A 20,204-nucleotide genomic window follows, 5' to 3' on the forward strand; every position below is an offset into this window, starting at 1 on the left:
GATTGGTTTTTCTTGGAATTTTAAGCTGAAATGATTTCAATTTCAATTATTGCATTAAAGATTATGAAATGTTACCTCAATGGGTTTTGTATTGGTTACAACTTTCGCCCACTGACCCAAATAAAAACCTTCGAATGTTTTCAAATTTTGCATAACACTTTGAATATGTTTGCAAAGAGGGGATTTTCTCAATTATTTTCCTTTTTCCGCACTTCCATTTTCGGCTTATCAATTGCATGCGAATGCAAAACGACAGTGGCAATTAAAAGTGAACCCAGTCGAGCTATGAAAAATCACGGCCAACAATTCGTTGGCGGTTTGCAATCAAATCAGATTCCACTTTGAGCAGGGCAGTAGAAAGGACGACGGCAGAAAAAAAACGAGAAAAACGAAAGAGTTATTTAATGGGTGCCCCGTTTGCGTTGTCGTATTCAATTCATAACCACGCTCCAATTGGAATATGCATTTGTACATGAAAGCATAAACGCACTGCGAAAAAAAGCTGGTGAATAATCATGGATAGTTATTGTAACTATAGCTATTAAATATTTTATATTTCTAAACTGTCTTTCTAAAATGGCACATTTGAAGAGTATAAACTTTTAAGAGCCGCATATCTAATTCTTAACGATTTAGTTTCAGTGTTTATATATACGCTGAATGGACGTTTATCTGCTCACATAACTGTAAGCCTGCCGGCTATTTGGGTTGTTTTTTATATGCGCCACTTTTTGTGGTCAAATGATTTTTATTTCGATTTCAGAAATAGCCTTAACGGTGAAAATTGAAGGGAAAGAGGAAACAGGAGTCAATGACAGAGGATGTCTGATGATGCCGACAATATTTTCAATAGGTTTTCCCACAGATTCATTTCATTTTGATTTTACTATTTAGACTTGCCTGTATGCCTCGCAGTCTCGTCTATTTTTTTACTCCCATATCTCTTGCTCCTTTTATTTCTCTGTATTGCACATTTTTCATGTCACTAAAAAATTTACCCTCGAACAAAAATTCCATTGCATGGATAACAGTTTACCCTATTTTCATGATTTTTATTTTCTATAACTTTGGACCTTTCACTTTGGCATTGTTCCCTATAATTGCTGAATTGATTTTAAATGAAAATAATCAAATTTATTTAAGTTTCTTGATCAGTAAGTATCAGTCATATTGTATAGCATCACAATTTATAGACTTATTTACTTGCATTTGCACTTTGTTCTTAAATATATTAGAGTTTATTTTTTGATACTTTGGTAAACGAAACGTCTTAATCGACTAAGAGTCAAGCTTATTTAGGCGTTAATTGATTTTATTAGATTTAGTTATCGTTTAGTTGGCTTGATTTTTCTCCAGGTTTTACATTTTATATTAAAATATAATTTAATGGCATTTCGCTTTAGAAGCACACTTACGTACGTGTTCCTTGCAGAATATTCTAAAAGTATTTTGATTTCTCATATGTATGAACCCCCTATACATTAATGCATGTGATTGGAAAAAGCATCTGCGAAATGGGGTAGGGTATTTTTTTTCATACTCCCTCCTCGGCTGAATCTAACAGCATATAAATATTGGATATATTGAAAAAGCGAGAGAGAACGGCAAAGAAAAATAAAAGAAAAACAATGTGTATGGAAAAACATATTCCCATATATGCGCTCGTATCTGTCTGCTTTAGTTTGGGGGCGCCACGACCCCCCAAAAGCCCCTTTCTCTTTATGGGCTCCCCCATCGCCACCGGCTGCCATTTAATAGCATGTGTCAAGTGCATTGAAAAAGTCTATTTACGTTGCAATTGCAACTGTGGCAGTGCCACTGTCAGTGGCAGGCACCACCCCCTTTCACACCCTCTTGCCGTCCCTGGCAACACTTTGCACCATCCAGCCATCCCACCACCCAACCCTTTTTTATGCGCCTAGCCATTCCGATTTCTGTTGATGATTTTGTATTTTTAGGTATTTTAGCCTGCAAAAATAGTGGCAAAAAAAAGGGCCAACGAACAGATATAGATAACAGAAAAAATAAAGGAGGAAAAAATAATAAAGAAAATTAAATTTGATGGGTAAAATATTGTTTTTGCGGTTTGGCGAAAAATCATTTCATTTCGTGGTGGAAGCTTGCGGTCAAAGTGAAATTTATATTTTATAAACAAAATATGAGTAGCGCTGCGATTACAGGTGGCAGAGGTGCATCCATTTATCGGTAATCGGACAGAGTTGCCAACCATGCATATGAATAATGGCACTGAAACCCCTTGCTTGCTTGCTCAAAGCAATTCGCAGTCCATTTACAGAAGTCTGATGTGAAAAATGGGCAGTGTATAAAACTAGGGGCGAGTAAGTAGGTGGCTCAGAAATGCTGCAGCTGGCAACAATTTTGCACTTAAGTGAGTTTTCTTTCCCCTTTCGAAGTGTGTTTACGAAATATAAAATTGAAAATCAATTAATTATACGAACTATGAGAGCACTTTTTTATTTTCTCAAGAGGAAAAGTCAAGCGGTTGCCAGCACGTACCTGCCAAAGAAACAGAAAGAGAGAAAAGGAATTGGTTAAATTTATGATTAATCGAGTAAAAGTTATCGAAATAAAAGCAAACGCACAAAAAGCCAACGAATGATGTCATCGGCAAGGACGAACTTTCGCTTTTCCTCCCTAATGTATGCTGTGATTTCATTTTCCCTCCTCTTCGCTTTTCCAGTAATTGACAGTCGTGATTCAGATGCAGTCGAGAGATAAAAACTTTGCGCGCATCGTCCCACCAAAAACAATCAAGACATAAAGTTACCCAAAACACCACCCAGCAAACACTCCCCAAACACACACACATTTCCCCTAGTTTTTGGCGAACAATGTTCGTTATGAAAATTGAAAATTTATAGCCAAAAACCAAGAAAGGAAAGTTGCCTCGTGCTGTCACTTTTTCCTATAATGTAACTGAAATTAAATTGTATTAGGGCAAAGTTTGCATCGCGCTTTCATTCTTTTTATGGCCCACTTAATGTTGACACATTTTAGGTCTTAATTATGAGATCATATCGTAGGGATTCGGGGATATTATTTGTATGGCTTAAAGTTTCGATTCGATTGTTTGCAACTATATATACCAATTAAATAAATCAAATATATGGGAGCTCTTCAAAAATGACTAGTCAAATTTCAATATTGTAGAATCTAAATGTTTGGGCTCAAGACAATTTTCAACTGCTTATGAATTCATGACTGTTCAAAGAGATGTCAACGCCATTTGCTCGCTTTCCTCTCATTGATTCGAAATTTCAATGCGGAACTTGCCACTTGCAACACTGCAATGCCTCCATCCGGATTGTAGATCCTTCTGTAGGACCTCTCCCCCTATATCGACCCCTCTTGTCCTTCACTAAATGGGTCAACTTGTCTACTTTAGCCGCACACACAAAACGGCCAATTGTCACTGCGTTTGGGAGCAGTTTTGTGGCTGAACAGCAGCAGCAACACAGCCAGAAGTTCTTTTTTGAATCTACTTTGGAGCCACTTTACGCCTGTCTTTGGTCTGCTTTAAAATACTCAAAAAAATGAATGTGACTTTTTACACATTTTGCATAAGCTTAAATTTTGTATCAATTGATTAAATGTTTAAATATAGAATAATTAGCTCATTGTATAAATACAAAATTTTTCTTCGATAAAAGCATTGACTTAAACAAGGTAAATATTACAATTATTCCATCATTATTTCTACGCTTTCAATAATTTTACCAGTGTGCGAATATCCATGAACAAATATATATAAAATAGTATATATATAAAGCTCGTTTAGATGGATCCTTTCTTTCTGCTGACTTTGCATGTCAACTGACTGCAGCAGCTGAGGCTGCCTCCTCCACTTGATTTTCCCGACTTCATCGGGGAAAACTCGGCAGCGCGTTTTAAACGGAGCAATCAACTTGTCCGGAAAAACAGACAGGCAGACAGACGACAGACAGAAGGACCTACGGAGGCCTTGACATTCAGGAAGAGACTCAATTATTTTCGGAGGAATCCTCTTGGCTGGTAAGAGATTAAAGTTAAATAATCAGCAGAAAAAGTTTTTGAGTCGTTGTTGCTCATTCTGTTTTGCCCGCTCAACGTTTACGAACAAAAGAAGCCAAATGGGATTTTAATTAGCCAAGGAAGGAGAAGCCTTCGATGTGCTAATCAACTTTGGCTATGTAAAAAAAGAACTACAGAGATTAAGATTTAATGAGACAGACCACAAAAGAAATCCATCAGAATTGAGAAAAGCGGTAAAGTGCGGATTAAAAAAAAACATAGACACAACTTTATTTTCATTGTTGTGCAGGTAACTTGAAAATTAGAAATGACCGCGTTAACAAGATATATTATAACTTAAATAAAAATAATAATCAAATTTAGCATGGTCGTCTTTTCCCATTAAGAAGCTTAAAAAAAAAAACAGAAAAATTAAGCTCGTGAATCATAAGAATTCTAGACACCTCTACTCACAGAGATACTCTTAATAGGAAAAAGAAAATTGGAAGAACTACTCCATATATAATCAGGAAGTTCTCGTGGCAGCTGCTCGTCATCATCATGGAATTGAAGTCAATTGATGAGGTTGCTGTTGCATGTTGCATATTGCAACGTACCGCTTCTCTTTTCCGCCAACTGCTCAACAATGCCATGGAACAAGCAGCCGAACAAATGAACATATAAACACACTCCCCACCTAAAATAAGAGCAAAAAACCCTCCATCCATAATTTCTCAGATGTCACTTTGTCGGCGCGACTTTGAAGCAGGTTGTGCCTCCCCTTATTTTCTCAATTTTCCGACTTCTTCAAGTGGGTGAAAGAAGTTTAATTAGGCGCCCAAGATAAAAGTGAGGAGAGCATGAAAAGGGGAAAGTTCAAGTTTCCAGGAAAAAAAAATTATTGAAAAAATTGCTTAACGATAAAATGACATATTTGAATGCAGATTTTCAGAGAATTAAACCACGAGTCTTACGAGGTATGTCACTTTGAAATCGGATAAAATTTGGTAAGTTGAATTTTGACTCACTCTTCTAAAAGTCACCGGAAACTTAAAAAAAAACTAACATGAAAATGGGCCAAAAAGTCGGTCAATGCTAAAATAAAAATTTTGAATGCAGATTTTTAGAGAATCCAACCACAATTCTTTAGAGGTATGCCACTTTGAAATCGGATTATATTTGGTAAAGTTATGGAATCTAGAAGTCCAATTGTGGGTCTCCTTTGGGCAACTCATTGGAAACATAGAAATAACCAACATGAAAATGGGTTAAAAATTCGGTCAACGCTAAAATGAAAATTTTGAATGCAGATTTTTAGAGAATCCAACCACAAGTCTTTAGAGGTATGCCACTTTGAAATCGAATTATATTTGGTAAAGTTATGGAATCTAGAAGTCCAATTGTGGGTCACCTTTGGGCAACTCATCGAAAACTTAGAAATAAACAACATAAAAATGGGTCAAAAATTCGGTCAACGCTAAAATGAAAATTTTGAATGCAGATTTTTAGAGAATCCAACCACAAGTCTTTAGAGGTATGCCACTTTGAAATCGGATTATATTTGGTAAAGTTATGGAATCTAGAAGTCCAATTGTGGGTCACCTTTGGGCAACTCATCGGAAACTTAGAAATAACCAACATGAAAATGGGTCAAAAATTCGGTCAACGCTAAAATGAAAATGTTGAATGCAGATTTTTAGAGAATCCAACCACAAGTCTTTAGAGGTATGCCACTTTGAAATCGAATGAAATTTGGTAATGTTATGGACTGTATAAGGTTAATTTTGGGTCACCTTGTTACAAGTCATTGAAAACTTGAAAATACTTATCATGAAGATGGGTCAAAAATTGATCAACGTTAAAATGACTCTTTAGAGGTTATAATGACCGTTTGGCTCGTTAAATACTTATCACTATCAATGACAATTTCAAATCCACTGACTAATTGAAAAACAGTGAGCGGAAAATGCAAAACCAAAATTTGACTGATTACAATGTTGAAAATGGACATGTGATCGGATTACTTGTTTGCAATGTGAAATGAAACATTTGTAAATTAATTATGCAGCTAGTCTGGGACGCTCATTAGTCATGTCCCCATATGGCTGTTGCATCAGCAGATCTAATTGAGTTTTGAATTACCCGAAATGGGATTTCAGTCGGCTTTCAGTTTGCAACTTTTGTGGCATTGTTGGTCATTTTTGCCCACACATACACGCCATCATTCACATTTCAGGGCAAAAGTTTCAATGCAACTTGAGTGGAATCGTATTATTTTAATAATGCTCTGACAGTTCGGAGAACTGTCAGCGGAAACCGGAAGCGGCAACTGCCAGAGTTGCCATACCTAACTGTACTACACAAAAATGTTTGCAGCGCATAGTGATACTCATTCCGGTGGATATAAACGAACGTTTACAAAGTCAGTGATTAAACTATTTATTACAGCTTTTAAATGCGCCGTCCTTGCTCCGCGTCATTTCCACTCTCAGTGCGGCCATAAAAATGGCAGAGTTGCCAGCGTGGTCAGCGAAACTTGTAAGAGGAACGAAAGCCCGCATAGAGCAATAAACATTTTCTGGCTGGCGAGGAAATTAAGAAAATGAGTTCGAAACGGGACATCAAAAAAAGAAAAAAATAGTTAAACATAACAGGAAGGAAAAGAAGTCAGCAGATCTCAAAGTGTAGTTGGCAACACTGTTGCTGCTGCCACGCCTTCATGTCCCAAACACATTGTTGCTATTTTTCACGGCGCTTTCGCTATGGCTGCATCTGATTTTGATTTTAAGGCCTTTTTCCCGCCATTGTTGTCAAGTACAGTTGTGCGCGGACTTTTTCGGATTGGAAATAATAAGTGAGGACATTATTTTAGAGCTAGATTTTCTTGGAATGCATAATTTTTTGCATTATTTTTGATCATCTATGTAAGATTTCTTATAATTGGCAGGACATTTAAATCATATAACCCACTTTTTACGTTACTTGGTAAATTTATTATTAAGAATTTGGGCACTAAGTGCAACTTTTAACTAATGTTACAGCCATTTGTAGTTTGTCGAAATTAGTTGAATACCTAAATGGCCCATTAACATGAAAGCATGGAAGGCTCCCCGTTTATCTCTCAGTGTACTCGCGTGTGTGGTATTTTGCTGACATCAAGTTGCGTGACTGCAGCAATCGATGTTGCAGGTTGCTGGCGGTGATGTTGCGCCCCGGCAGCAACATGCAACAATGACTGTGCCCATTTCATTTGTTCGAGAGTTTGTTACGGTTTTTATTATTTTTTCACCCGGTAGCGGCAGAATTATTATCACAAATTGACCTCGTGCCAAAATTAAATAGAGTGGAAGCTGGATCAATTTGTAACCCGCAAATGTGACATTTGCCATCGAGAGTGAGAGGAAAGAAAACAAAGTCGACTCAGTTTCGCCTTTGAATGACATCTGCATAAATTTGACATTTTGCAAGTGATATATACGGTATAGACGACCTTTGATCACTTTAAAATTCCCTACTGCAATGATGATTTCGAAATTCCCAGTCAAAGCTAATGGCAAAATCGATGGCAATCAGATTTGAGTGACTAAAACACAACTAAAACGGAAGAAGATGCTCAGATACTGCACTCTCCTAGCAATTAAAAGGCAATTAGCTGCCCAATGATATCCGGCAGATGCACAGATTCAGAGATTCAAAATGCATGAGATACACGGCTCCGAGGTAGGAAAAACATTTTCAATTTGCCCAGAACAATCAACCTGAGAGAATCAAATCGAATCAAATCAAATCGAATCGAGGATACGTACTTGATGATCTTTTAATTAACACCATGTCCAGTTGTTCAGGTATTCAAGGTAAGCCAATTTGGGGATTTAACCCATTATTTAGTAGTGGCTCAAGAAGTTAATTTAAATTCTCTCCTTAATACCTGTGTATTTCAAGTAGTATCGAAACTAGAGTGTTTTATCAACGATAGTACTTTTTATTGTAAAACTGTGGAATTTATTAATAAATAAAAATATAAACAGAACTATTTAGCTAAAGGTATTCCTCTGCCAATTAAAGAACCGTATTTAGTAGGTTAACCTAACAGAGTAATTGAAGGTTTTCCGTGTAGGGACTAGGGTACAAAATTGAGTCATTAAAGGCAACGCATTTTCATCCGATTTCTAACTTTCCCATGGCCCCAAAAAGAGAGGCTCACGATGATGCGAGGAAATCTCAAATGAGTTATGTGTGCCACCACACATATATCTTCTATATATCTTTCCACACTCGGCACTCTTGCAGCTCGTATTTCGACAAATTGATTTCACACACAATTCAGGCGGTCGGTCCGTCAGTCCATCAGTCCATCAGTCCATTCCAGCATCCATCCACATTCTACAATTCTACCATTTACTCCAACGAGCTTCATCAGCAAAAAAGCATCCAAGAGCAGCAAGAACAATTATAATGCTGATGTTGCTGCTGGCGTTTGCGTCTTTTATACCATTTAATATGCATATAAACAAAACGCAAACCGAAATGAAAACAGAAATGGGGGGCAGTGTAGTCATTATGAGTTATATCCAAGTCATGGCTGCTGCCGTCCATCTGTGCCAGTTGTTGTGAGAAAGTCGTACAAATTTTGTTTCAACGGGGGGAATATAGCGGGAACATTTGATCGATGTGGCAAATGTTTCCCAGCTCTCGGCTTTAAGCGATTTCTAGTGAATTGAAGCGAGGAACAGCATCCAAGATCACATATCATGTACAAATCAGCAGAAAAATCAAAAAAATAATTTGACACATCATTGCTTGTCTCTTCCTAGCTTAAATTTGGAGATCATTTTAATCTTTTTTTTGTATAAATAAACAAAATTGCTGAAAATATTCACCACAGATAACAAAACTCTACAGCTAGTAAACTTTTACCTTAAGAACTTTTCAAGAAAAACCAAATATGTGAAAAACCACACAAAAAAAAAACAAAGAAATCCTTGGCCTCAAATTCAATTAAGAAGTGCAAACAAAATTTCAATAACTTTTGACTTGGTCCGTTGTGAAAAGGCAACTTTGCCACAATTTTGTTTATAAGAATCTCTTCGATACGCTTGAAATTCCCAAAATCCCCAAATCCCAAAAAACCAATCCAATCGCCATCATCAACAAAGGCCAAGAAGTGGATGCGAAACAATAGAGTTTCGCTTTGCGCAAATAAATTTCATCGTCTCTAAACAATGCAAGTTGATGTGTCAATTGTAGACGGAAACTTTTCAGCCATTGGGAACTCTGCAAACGGCAAAACTGCAGAAGAACGAAACGAAAACAATAATACTCCTTCATTTCATTGGGCATCTCAATCGGTTGTCGTCTTCCATTCCATCTATATATCCTCCTCAATCTGTCCATCCGTCGACAGTTTTAATAACTTTTTTGCCATGTTTTTCGAGTTGTTTTGTTTGGACAGCGATTGGTTTTCTCGTTTTTGTTTGGCTAATGGCAAATAGCAAATAGCAAATGGCGATGGCATGATGAACCAAAATATTTGATGGCTTTCAGTGTTTCCTTTTTGCGCTTAATGAAATTCTCTTGCGGTTTGTTTACAAATCAAATTTGACTAATGTGGTTTGATTGATTCGGAATCTGTTGTTGATGGCTTTTGCAGACGTCTTGTTTTGTTTTGCCTTTTGAGGCCTTTAAAAGTTCGCATGCAGCATCAAAATCTCAAAATCCCCAAAGAAACGTGTTTGCAAATAAATGTACTATTTTGTTTTTTTTGTGCATATCCACACCATGGGTTATTTTTTTTACCTTGCAAAATGTTTTTTTGCCCGGCAATTATACAACCAAACCGTGTGCGCAAACACAGATACAGATACTCCCACTTCGCATGCCGTGCAAACTTTTCAAGCGTGTAGTTTTACCCCTTTGTACCAACAAAAAAAAAAAAAAGGAAAAACCGCCCACCATCCCCGTGTTTTTCGCATAGTTTGGCAATCCATTGGATGCGTCGAAAGCATTTAGATATTTTTCCTCCTTCTTTTTTTTTTTGGCCAGCAAACATCGCAGTTAACATTTTTCTTGCTCCATCCGTGAGCACTTTTCGCTTCAATTGGCGATCCATTTATTGTTTTCTTTATCAGCGAAGGCTACCGTTTCATTGAAATACTGCATGGCCCACTAGGTAATTCTCGGAAAAAGAATGATTTAAATCACTGTAAAGGAGAATAACAGCAGATTTTATCTTTATACAAATAAAGAAAAGAAATACTAAAAGAGCTAGATTATCTATTTTTAGATTATGGTTTTAAGCAGCCATGATAAGGAATACAAATGGTATTTTAGAAGCTTGTAGCAGTTTACCATCAAACACCTATGAAAACAATCCCAAATCAGAATTTTTTACCTAAGATACACAGGGCTATCTGAAAGATCCAAATGTATCTGGGCACATCCAACGTTGGAATTTGGGCATACATCATTCTCCGTTGGCATTTCCCAGCCAGTTAATGAAGCAATGGGGTTCGTTAGACGCCCGCTTGATTAGTGGCTCCCTTTTCACAAAAGAAAAGCAAGGGAAAATTGAAAAAAAAGAAGAGAAAATTCCAAAGACTGGCGCCTGACCTTTCCACAAAATTCAATCAATAAGACAAACACGAAACTGAGCCGTTAAAAGCCAACCAAACAAATTCCCATTCGCTGGCTTGACCCAAAAAAAATCCATGAGTAGTAACCAAAAATATCCGCATGATGTGTAGATACTTTTGGGCCACAATCAAATTCAAGTGGCCGAGGAATACGCAATATTTATATTTTTGGCGACACCACCGCACACGAAAATGGAAAATATTTTTAGCCCCCCAAACGAGAAAATCAATTCCAGAATGAGCCGCAGGCACTTTGAAGTCTAACGGATTGTGAATGGAGATGCGATATATATATATAGGCGATATATAGAAATATATATATATATAGTGTTGTCGCCCCAGCTGCCTTAATTCATATCTAAATCTGACTGAAGCTGATTTAAATGTTCCTCTTGCTGCTGTTGTTGTTGGGGCATAAACAAAACTATAAAAGTTCTGTTTTGGTTTGGCCAAGGCGCCACAAAAATTGGGGAGGGATTTCATGCTCTCCGGCATCTGTGTTTGCGTTTGACCCGATTTATTTATAAAGAATGCAAAACGGAGGAGTTTGAGTAGTTTGGGTTCATGCCCAGATGGCCTTAAATGCTGTCGGTGTTGCCTAATTGCATTTGTTGCGTGTCACTGAGCAGCGGCAACTCCCAGAGGAGGGGCTTTCAATTAAAGGGGGTATATCAAATAAAATCAATTAGGAGCTCAGAGCCTGAGGCCTAGATTTGTGTTCCATAGAAAAGTTCCTCATTCCCCTGGGTCGCGATAAGCTCAAAGGGTTGTCAAGGCAGACTAATGCTTTGTTACACCCATTTATTTTTATGTTGATAGATTGAATAAAATATTCATTCCACTTTGTTATTAGCAAGTGAAATATATATTTTATTTGCTCCTATAATCACATTTCTCAATTGAGTAAAACAACATTTTAGCCAATACATTATCATTTGAGATCTCTTTACTAAGCAACTATTTCCCCCTGCGATACTCGTGGTTATTTATGTTTGCCAGAAATGGACCTTTCACCTCCACATCCAAATATATCTGGAGGATTTCCGATTCCCCCTCCTCGACAAAAAATTAAATGCAGAGAGTCCCATTTCAATGTCAATGCAGCTGTTTGCCATTGAGGAAAACAAGCCATCGACAACAAATGGAACATAAATGTTGGCAGACACACACGAACGTGTCAAATTAATTGCCGCTTTTAGTTGTTCGCACCTTCGAAGAGCTGGAATTTTCGTGAGCCGTATTCTCAGGAACTCTCTCCAGTGATTTCCTTATATACGAGTGGTATATTCTATGAATTCCCATTCATGTATGACAGGCAATTAGGAGGCGTGGCATTTGGGATGTCGCCACATTTGCATTGTCACCTTTAATGAGTTTTTGCCCGCACATGGAGCATAAACAGGCCATAAAAACGCGACACATATTATTTTCCCCATTCCCACATACCCATTTTCAAGAACCCCCCTCCCCCAGAAAAAAAAACAAAAAAAATAGAACCCAAACTTGGAGGTGTGAAATCATCAATCATGACTTACGAGCGCTTTTTGTGTTGTGCGTGTGTTTTTTTTCTTTTTCTTTTCGGGACTTTTTGATGGCCATTGACATTGACACTTACCTGGAAAGAGAAAAGTGGAAATGGTGGGAAAGAACATAATTAGTAAGCTGTTTTCATATATCACATAAGTACTTATTTGGTTCGTCGGTGTGTTAAGTAAGGTTTGTTTGATTGATTGCTTATTCTTAAGACTAAACACGAATTGTTCTTCTTGTATTAGTTTCCTGTTTTTCTTAATCCATTATTATTTATTTAAATTTATTAGGAGCTTTTATTGGTAAAGATTTCTAAATCCAAGAAAAACTTATTTTCTTTTTAAGTCGGTGGATTTTAATAAAGGCTTTTCTATTCAGTAACCCACTTCCTCCTTCTAAGTACAGATTACCGACATCCTGTTAATTGAATTGTTTATTATTTAGAGCCCATTGGAGATCTTAATTCCGGCATTGCGTTGAGGCAAACCAAAATGAAAATCCCCCGGAATAATCTTTGAACACGTGACAACGACCACTTGATGGCATTTGTAATCTCCTTCGCCTAATCCACTTCATTTCCGCACTTTGGAGTTGGGGTTTGTGGAAAATTGAATTGTAAACAACAATTATAGAACTTTCGAAACGAATAAGGGGTCGGTATACATTTCCAATATCAGTCTAATGATGACAAAGTGACAGCTACCCCTAAAGGACCAACTAATTGAAATACTTAAGCTGCTGGAATGCTCCTTTCTATTTTTTGGTGCTGCAGAGATATTTCAGCTTAAATGAAGTGTTAACAGGCTGCCAAGAAATGTTTTTCGGCCGCATAAATCACATTCGCAATTTGGCAAAGTGCAGTGGCGGTTTATTTTTATTTCGGGGGTGGATGGGCTTTGCCGGATAAATATAGAAATAGAGAAACAAAACTTGAATTTTGATTTAAGGACTAGACAAAGGAAGGCGGGCAGGCAGCCAACCCTCAAAAAAGTTGTCAAGCCGCGCACTCTGATTTATGTGGCCTGAAAAACAATAATAATAAAAAAGAGGAAATCAAATTAATATGTGTTGGCTAACCCCCTATAGATAATGTTTTTGGGGCGTAGCGATAACGAAGGAACTATGCCAAAATCGCAGCGGGCCATAAATAAATATCCGAGGAGACTGGGTAAAAGCTTTTCCAACCCACCCATCTTGCCACCCCCAAGATGTTGCGCCTTTAATTGACATATTATGTAAACAGGATAGTTAACATTGCTCATTTCATTTCATTTCATTTCGTTTCATTTATTCGCAGCTGTATTTGCTCAGGCGGTGACGAAAAGGGGCGGAAATCAGGAGGTGGGCTTAAAGTGCTTCGTTATGTCCTCCATTTATTCCCATTGTATTCGAATTTCCCAAGTATTTATTAGTTTCCTGAGTTATCAGAGTGCTTTGATTAAAAAGAACTTATCTTACTTGAAGTTTCTGTAGCTTTAAGCCTTGAAAACGGTTTTATACTGTCTTAAAAGAAAATTTGTAGAGGGCTTAGAAAAATGTATATAGCATGTTTTTACTTTGTTAAAATTTCATGCATTTTTTAATTTCTCCAAGTCAAGAAATATATTTTTCTTTGTTAAAAGTCCGGATGAATTTTGTAGCTCAAAAAGCGACATCTCCTGTTTCATTTATAATTGGATAAATCTGTTTTCTATGCTTTTGCCAGCTCTGAGGCAATTCAATTTTGTTGATTGAGATTGGCATTCCTTTCACAGTTTTTTTCTTAGACCAAAAAAAGTCAAAGAAAAAAGCTGAGAAAACTGTGTTGGCTTTTCCTCTCTCCAGTTTTTACACTCTTTTTCTGGATGTATGAGTAATTAAGTTTTTGGAGAATGTTTTGTCAGTTGGCTGTCTGCGGAGCGATTGAAGCATTTGATAAACTGCAGCTGCAGCTTGAAATTCATTTGGATGCGCTTCGCTATCTGCTTGAATAATTAAACCAAACAAACTGCCAACTGTCGCCGAGGCAGGAAAACTTACACGAATTGCCATTAGACGATCAAGAGGCAGGGGTGTGGGGTATTTAGAATTGGATCGATGTCGTCTCGAGTTTGCCACTGTTGCATGCTATTTTTGAACACTAATTGTGGGGAGAGCGAGCATAACCATGAGATACATTTAAATGCCGTCTGGGGAGCAGCCGTCACTTGGGTTTTCCCTCCTCGGAAAAACAGGGAAAGCCCCCCAAGAAAAGCAGCTTGCAGCATAATTGGCATCCCTAGAACAAAAGCCACTTGCGGTCCATATATCATGGCATATCTGTAGAGTTTGGGGGGAGTTGTGGGGAGTAGTGTGGGAAATGCAAGCGGAATCCAGATGGAATCCCATAATATCTGTTTGTTGTCTTTGGCACTCTTTTTAAAACAGCCTATAATGATGTGATCCTTGTGTTTGTTTTTGAATTCTCAAATTCTTTTATGGGACATTTTGTTTCAATTAGTTTTATTGTATCATAGGACAGGGTATAACTAGATCCTTATGGCATTTGGTCTTTATCTAAGTAACTTAGTTTGATGTTACATTTTACTCTTAAAAAATTAAAATTGATTTATATTTCATATTAACTTGATATATATTTCATATTAATTTCCAATGTATAAACCATTTATCTGGCACTTTTCCCTTACTTTCGCTTCCCATCAAAGTGGAACTTCCTGAGTAACTTTATACCCTATCACCTGTCGCCATATCCATACAAATATCGAATGCCTATCCAGTGTTTTCATGCATCAGTTGGCATCGAAAACAAGTCAAACACCTGTTGGTTCTTTTCAGCGGGAACAACTTTAAACATTGCACGCATCGCTGGCTGCATTAAATGCGAGCGAATTGAATTAAAAACACGGTAAACAACAAAAAACTAAGGTAAAAAACATTCGAGTGTAAAAAAGTCAGGAAAGGATGGAGGGCAAAAAAGCAAACATTTATGATTCATTGAGTGCAAAATGTCGTGCTCAGTTGTTCGACTTCCGCTAAAGGGGCTCCAAATAACAAGTACAAAAAAATAGGTGACCATCAGTCGAGTCTCTTGCCTGTTGACAAATTGACAACGAAAAAACCAGGCAAAGGAAGTCGTTTCAACATCATTAGGCACAACGACTCGGCCACGCCCCCTCTTGACAACGCTTACATCTCGAAAGTGAAAGGTCTTTTGCAGATCAGAGGGTTATAAGCACTGGAGAACTGGTAGGAAATATATAAATTAATGCTGCACTAATGGTTTACAAATAAAACTCCACTATAATACTGCTACACGAGTAAAAACGCATAGGTCTGTCAGCAAAACGCATCTATTTTTGGACCGGCTACAAGATATTCGATGTCATAGGAAAAACCATTTCTAGCAAATGAGCAGTCAAATGGGGTGGAAATTGAAGGGATGGAATTATGTAATATATTTACTAGAAGTCGTTAGAATGAATGGTGTAGAAAATATTAAGATGAAAATAGATAAGTTATAACTAAAAGGGATGATACAACAAAATTGAAAAAAACAAGAACGTATTAGTCATAGTTCTAAACAGATCTCTTCATATAGTAAGTGATAAACATGGCAGTAAATATTTATAATGATTATCCTCACAACCATATTATAAACTATTATAAATTCCTGCATATTAGTAGGTCTCTCTGGCTGACTTTCTGCAATTCTGAAATTCCTTTTCGAAACAGTTGGTCGAAATGAAGCCATAGGGAAGTAATTATGGCCACTCAACTACCAGACTTTTCCAAGGACCCTCTGGACGCCTGTAATTCCCAGAAATGATCAACCGGGGAGAGGCCCTCAACAGTAAACACTCGGCACGCGTGACTCGCATAAACTATCCGCGGATGGCGAAAAAAAAATCCAACTGAATAATTAATAAATCTAGAAACAAATTAATGAGGCCGCAACACGCGCAACGCATCTAATATTTTCCGAGTCAGGGGGCAAATGGCCCGAACGCATGCCTGCAGTACGTTAAAATTTTCCGCCTATTTGTTTGCAACAAAACAGAATTAAAACAATCGTAAAAACAAAAATAACCAGCAGGGCATGTGGCACTCCCCGTTAACCCACCGATGGCCCCTTCTTAACCCATGGTGCTGCACACAAACACACACACATATTTCGCTGTCGTTAAAACGGCACGCGTCAGAAATCAAATGTCAACCGACACAACACACAACAAAGAGGGGGGAACATATAGGAATATATAATACAATAGAGGCGAAGGCACTTGGACATATCCTGGCAGGATACATCCCCCTAGGCACCTTTTAACGGTGCCAAATTTATTATTCGCACGGATCGAACGGAATATCTACAGGATTGGCATTGCGCAGGGGCAATTACGTTTATTAGCAATTGGGCGGCAACAACCGACAACCGTCAACAATGTCGCACAATTGCATTCGGAACCAGGGGAACTAATAACCCGAGTTCGACTAACAAGCTGGAGAAATACTGTTCAAAAAGAGACAAATACTACCCTAGAAATTAATTAATCAAAGTTCTTACTTTTACTGCTAAAAATGTTTTAATATTTTTAAAGGCCGTAAAAAATAGAAGAGCTCTTAATTTTATAATCGAAAAAAGCGATCTGCATTAATATTTGTTGTAAAATGTCTGTGAAAATTAATTCCCTTATTGTGTTATCTCTGCAGTTTATAAATAATTTTTCCATCTACAGCTTAAGTTAGATCGCTTCACTTGCACAGCATCAAATTCAAAATAAATCGGCAAAAAGTCTGAAACAAACCAAAGCTTCTTTTACCGACCTTTTTTCCGATTTCGGGATTAATCAAACCAATCGGAAACAAACTCGATTCGGTTCACATTTCAGCATTCAGGCCTAAAAACAATTTGAAGAAGCCGCTCCACACGATGGTTTTAATAGCTTCGAGTCCATAAAAAATAAAAAAAATTTGCTCAGCTCGAAGAAAGCTGAATCACAGGAATTTAATCATCAGTCAGTCCAACCTCGTTTTTGGTCGGTGCGTGTGTAAGAGTGTTTTATGCGCTTTACTCAGAATTTGCTGCAGAGCTTAAAACGTAAAGTCCAAAAGTGACGACAGACACTGGCGGAAAGTGGGAAATCCGAGGCTGCGCCTCTGCAAGTCCAGAGATAAAACTCCCTAAGTTATGGGACTCTGTCCTGAGCCTGGAATTTCCGAGTAAAAAGAGCACCAGCTACGGATACCCTGGAATTTTTGGTTTAATATATTCAGGGTGTAATCTTGAATTTAAACAATTTCTGTTTATAAAAGTGGCGTTTGATACTTCTAAATAGTTCACGTAGTTGTTCCAAAATCGTAAATCAGGTGTCGAACCAATAGTTTTCAACTTTCCTTAAACAATTTAGAGAATTTACAATTTGTTATACGCTAAAGTTGCAAACTATCGCCGACATATCTTTGTTTACTGTCTGGTTCTTCGGTTAATGTCTTTAATTACGTTTTATTTCATTTACAATTAAAATATTTGTAAATAAAGAAGGAATTTCTAGCTTTCCGTCACTTGTTATATAATATTTATAAATAAAATTGAATTCCTGCTTAAAAGTATTGGCACTGCAAATCAACGTTTCTTTGTCATTTTTGGGATAGTATTAAGCTGATCTGTAATACAGATTGATGATTTTGGATAAGAGCAAACAAAAGGACCAAGGTGAATCACTTGCAAAATTTTTCTTTTTGTTAAGAAAATATTATAAAGCCCCGATTTAAAGGGTAATGTAGAAAGGATGGGGATAAAGCAGAAGAAGAACTTTGGCTGCAACAAAGAAATGTGAATGAACTTTTACTTTTAGCAGACATCAAATCACCCAGCATCGCTTTCTCTCCGGCCATCTCTTTCGGGGAAAGGTAAAGGCCATCATTAATCTTGGCTGTCCACCGGGTTCCCCGATTTTCCCGCACTCCTCCCGAGACATATAATCCCCGTTAGCAGTATCTGGGTTTGCTGACTCAGTTTCCCATTGCTCTGTGCTGTGCTGTGCTGTGCTGCTACAACATTCTTCGGTTATTAATGGGTTAAGCTAATTATTGACAAAGCTGTTTGCCCCTCGGCGGGGTTATACGTTCTGTATTCTGGATTCTGTACTCTCGGCGACTGACTAATGTCCGATTATCCAAGTCCGAGTGCATTATCCATCCTCCTGCAGCAACGCAACGATAACAATCAATTTAAAATTCTTTCCAATACATTTGCTGCTCAAATTATGCATGACAAATGCTTTAAAGTTCATGACTAAAATGCAAACACAAAGAAGGGCGCCGAAAAGAGGGGACTGGTCGAAAGTGGGGGGGATTGTTGTTATTTTGGTCGTTTCTTCGCTCCTTTTTGTTGGCCGCATTGCGAATGCGCATGTGAAAAATTGCCATAAAATTATGAAAATTTACGCTAAACTATGCCCAGCGCAAAAAAAAAGGAAGAGAGGCAGTGACTGAGGGGGGTTTTCTCAGGCCCCCAGCCAACTTGGCGTCGGCTGAAAAGTTTTCGTAACTTTGGGAGTGGGATAATGATGAGAATGAAGCCGGCACACGGCTCAGTCAAGAGGTTTCCAACCGATGATGGAGTGAAAAAGGGGTTTCAAAAGTGGAGTTCCAGTCAAAGAACTAAGTTCCCGAACTAGTTATTTTCAAGTCTCAGAACTAGTTCATCAACAAACTCTTTGACAAGTTTTCCCTGCGCTATATATTTATTATATAGCCAATTTTTCAGTTTTATTTAACTGTAGATTTCTTTGGGACTTAATTACTTATAAATTGGTTTAGTTTAGGACTTTAGTCCATGTATACAATTTTGTTCTCAGTGTTCTAGATGGACTGGAGAATCCAGTTAATACTGGGGAAGTGCAATTCGAGAGGATGAGCAAAAATATATGCAATGTGGCAAAAAACAATTTGGGTGCCCAGGTGAGTCTGAGCACCTTTTCCAATCCCAATCCCAAACCCAATCCGATTTCTGTTTCATTGCAACAACCCATTTCAGAGGAACAGGCAAAACCGAGAGCGGAACATGGAGGGGGGAGGGGGGCGATGTTTTGGGGGTCTGGAACTGGAAAGGAAGTGGGCGCGGAAGGGGTAAACGTTGATAATGACGCGGGAAGCCACTGAGCACATCATATGAATGTCAGTGAGCAGCATGGGCGAGAAAATTGAGGGATACTGGGAAAAAATGTAAATGTTTTTACTTCGTATATAAAACTTAAGATCAATTTAAAATACTATTATTTTGGTCATTTTTAAGATCAAATTATATATAAATTGTTAACATATACACTTAGTATTAAATTTATATTAGAGACAATAAAAATTAATTTTATAATTATTGGTACTTTTTCAGCTTTTGATTTTGTTCAGTGTAATCAGAGGGCAGAGGGCAGGCAGCGTTGCTGGCAGAGGTTTATTTGGTTAAATGCTGAAAATTGCCAAAAGCAGCGGGAAGTGGTGGCGTGCAAAGGGGGAGGGGGGCGAAAAAGGGGGGAGACCAAGGGAATTGCCTTATGCTTGCACTTTTTGCCGCTTTTCGTTGTTTTGTGCACATCTTGATGAGCTGCCGCTGATAGTTGAGGCTTAATGGTGGGAAAAAAACAAAAAACAAAGCGGCAAGAGGCAAGATAAGTGCCGCGGATGGGATGGCCTTTTGAGGATGGAATGGTATTGGGAGGACGAGAGGCTGGCTGCCAAGGGCAGCAAGGTGCAAAGGGGGTTTTCGTGGGAGTGGAAGTCACTCAATTTGCAGTGTGGGAAATTTAATGAGTGACGACGAGCAGGGGAGGGGAGAATTACGAGGATCAAGGGTACGCAAAGTGGAGCACGACTCCGTAGCAAAAACCAAATGAAGACAATTTGACCGAACAGAATTTAAAATCAAGTACACAGTTTTACTTGAAGCTAAGAAACTATAGTACAATAATTTCAGCTATTTTAAAAATTAAAATACATCAAAACTACTTGAACTAAAGCAAGGATAACACCAAAGAGGATAAATTTTATAATATATAA

The 20,204-nt window shown here is 37.8% G+C and overlaps 1 protein-coding gene across 8 annotated transcripts in view; it reads right to left on the bottom strand.

Moving 5' to 3' along the window:
• Positions 1-20,204, bottom strand: part of LOC108045327 (fasciclin-2) — a 71,917-nt gene that overhangs the window by 43,198 nt on the left and 8,515 nt on the right. The gene's annotated exons all lie outside the window — the stretch shown is intronic.

This window comes from Drosophila rhopaloa, unplaced genomic scaffold (genome assembly GCF_018152115.1).
Source record: "Drosophila rhopaloa isolate 14029-0021.01 unplaced genomic scaffold, ASM1815211v1 contig_3, whole genome shotgun sequence".
NCBI lineage: Eukaryota > Metazoa > Arthropoda > Insecta > Diptera > Drosophilidae > Drosophila > Drosophila rhopaloa.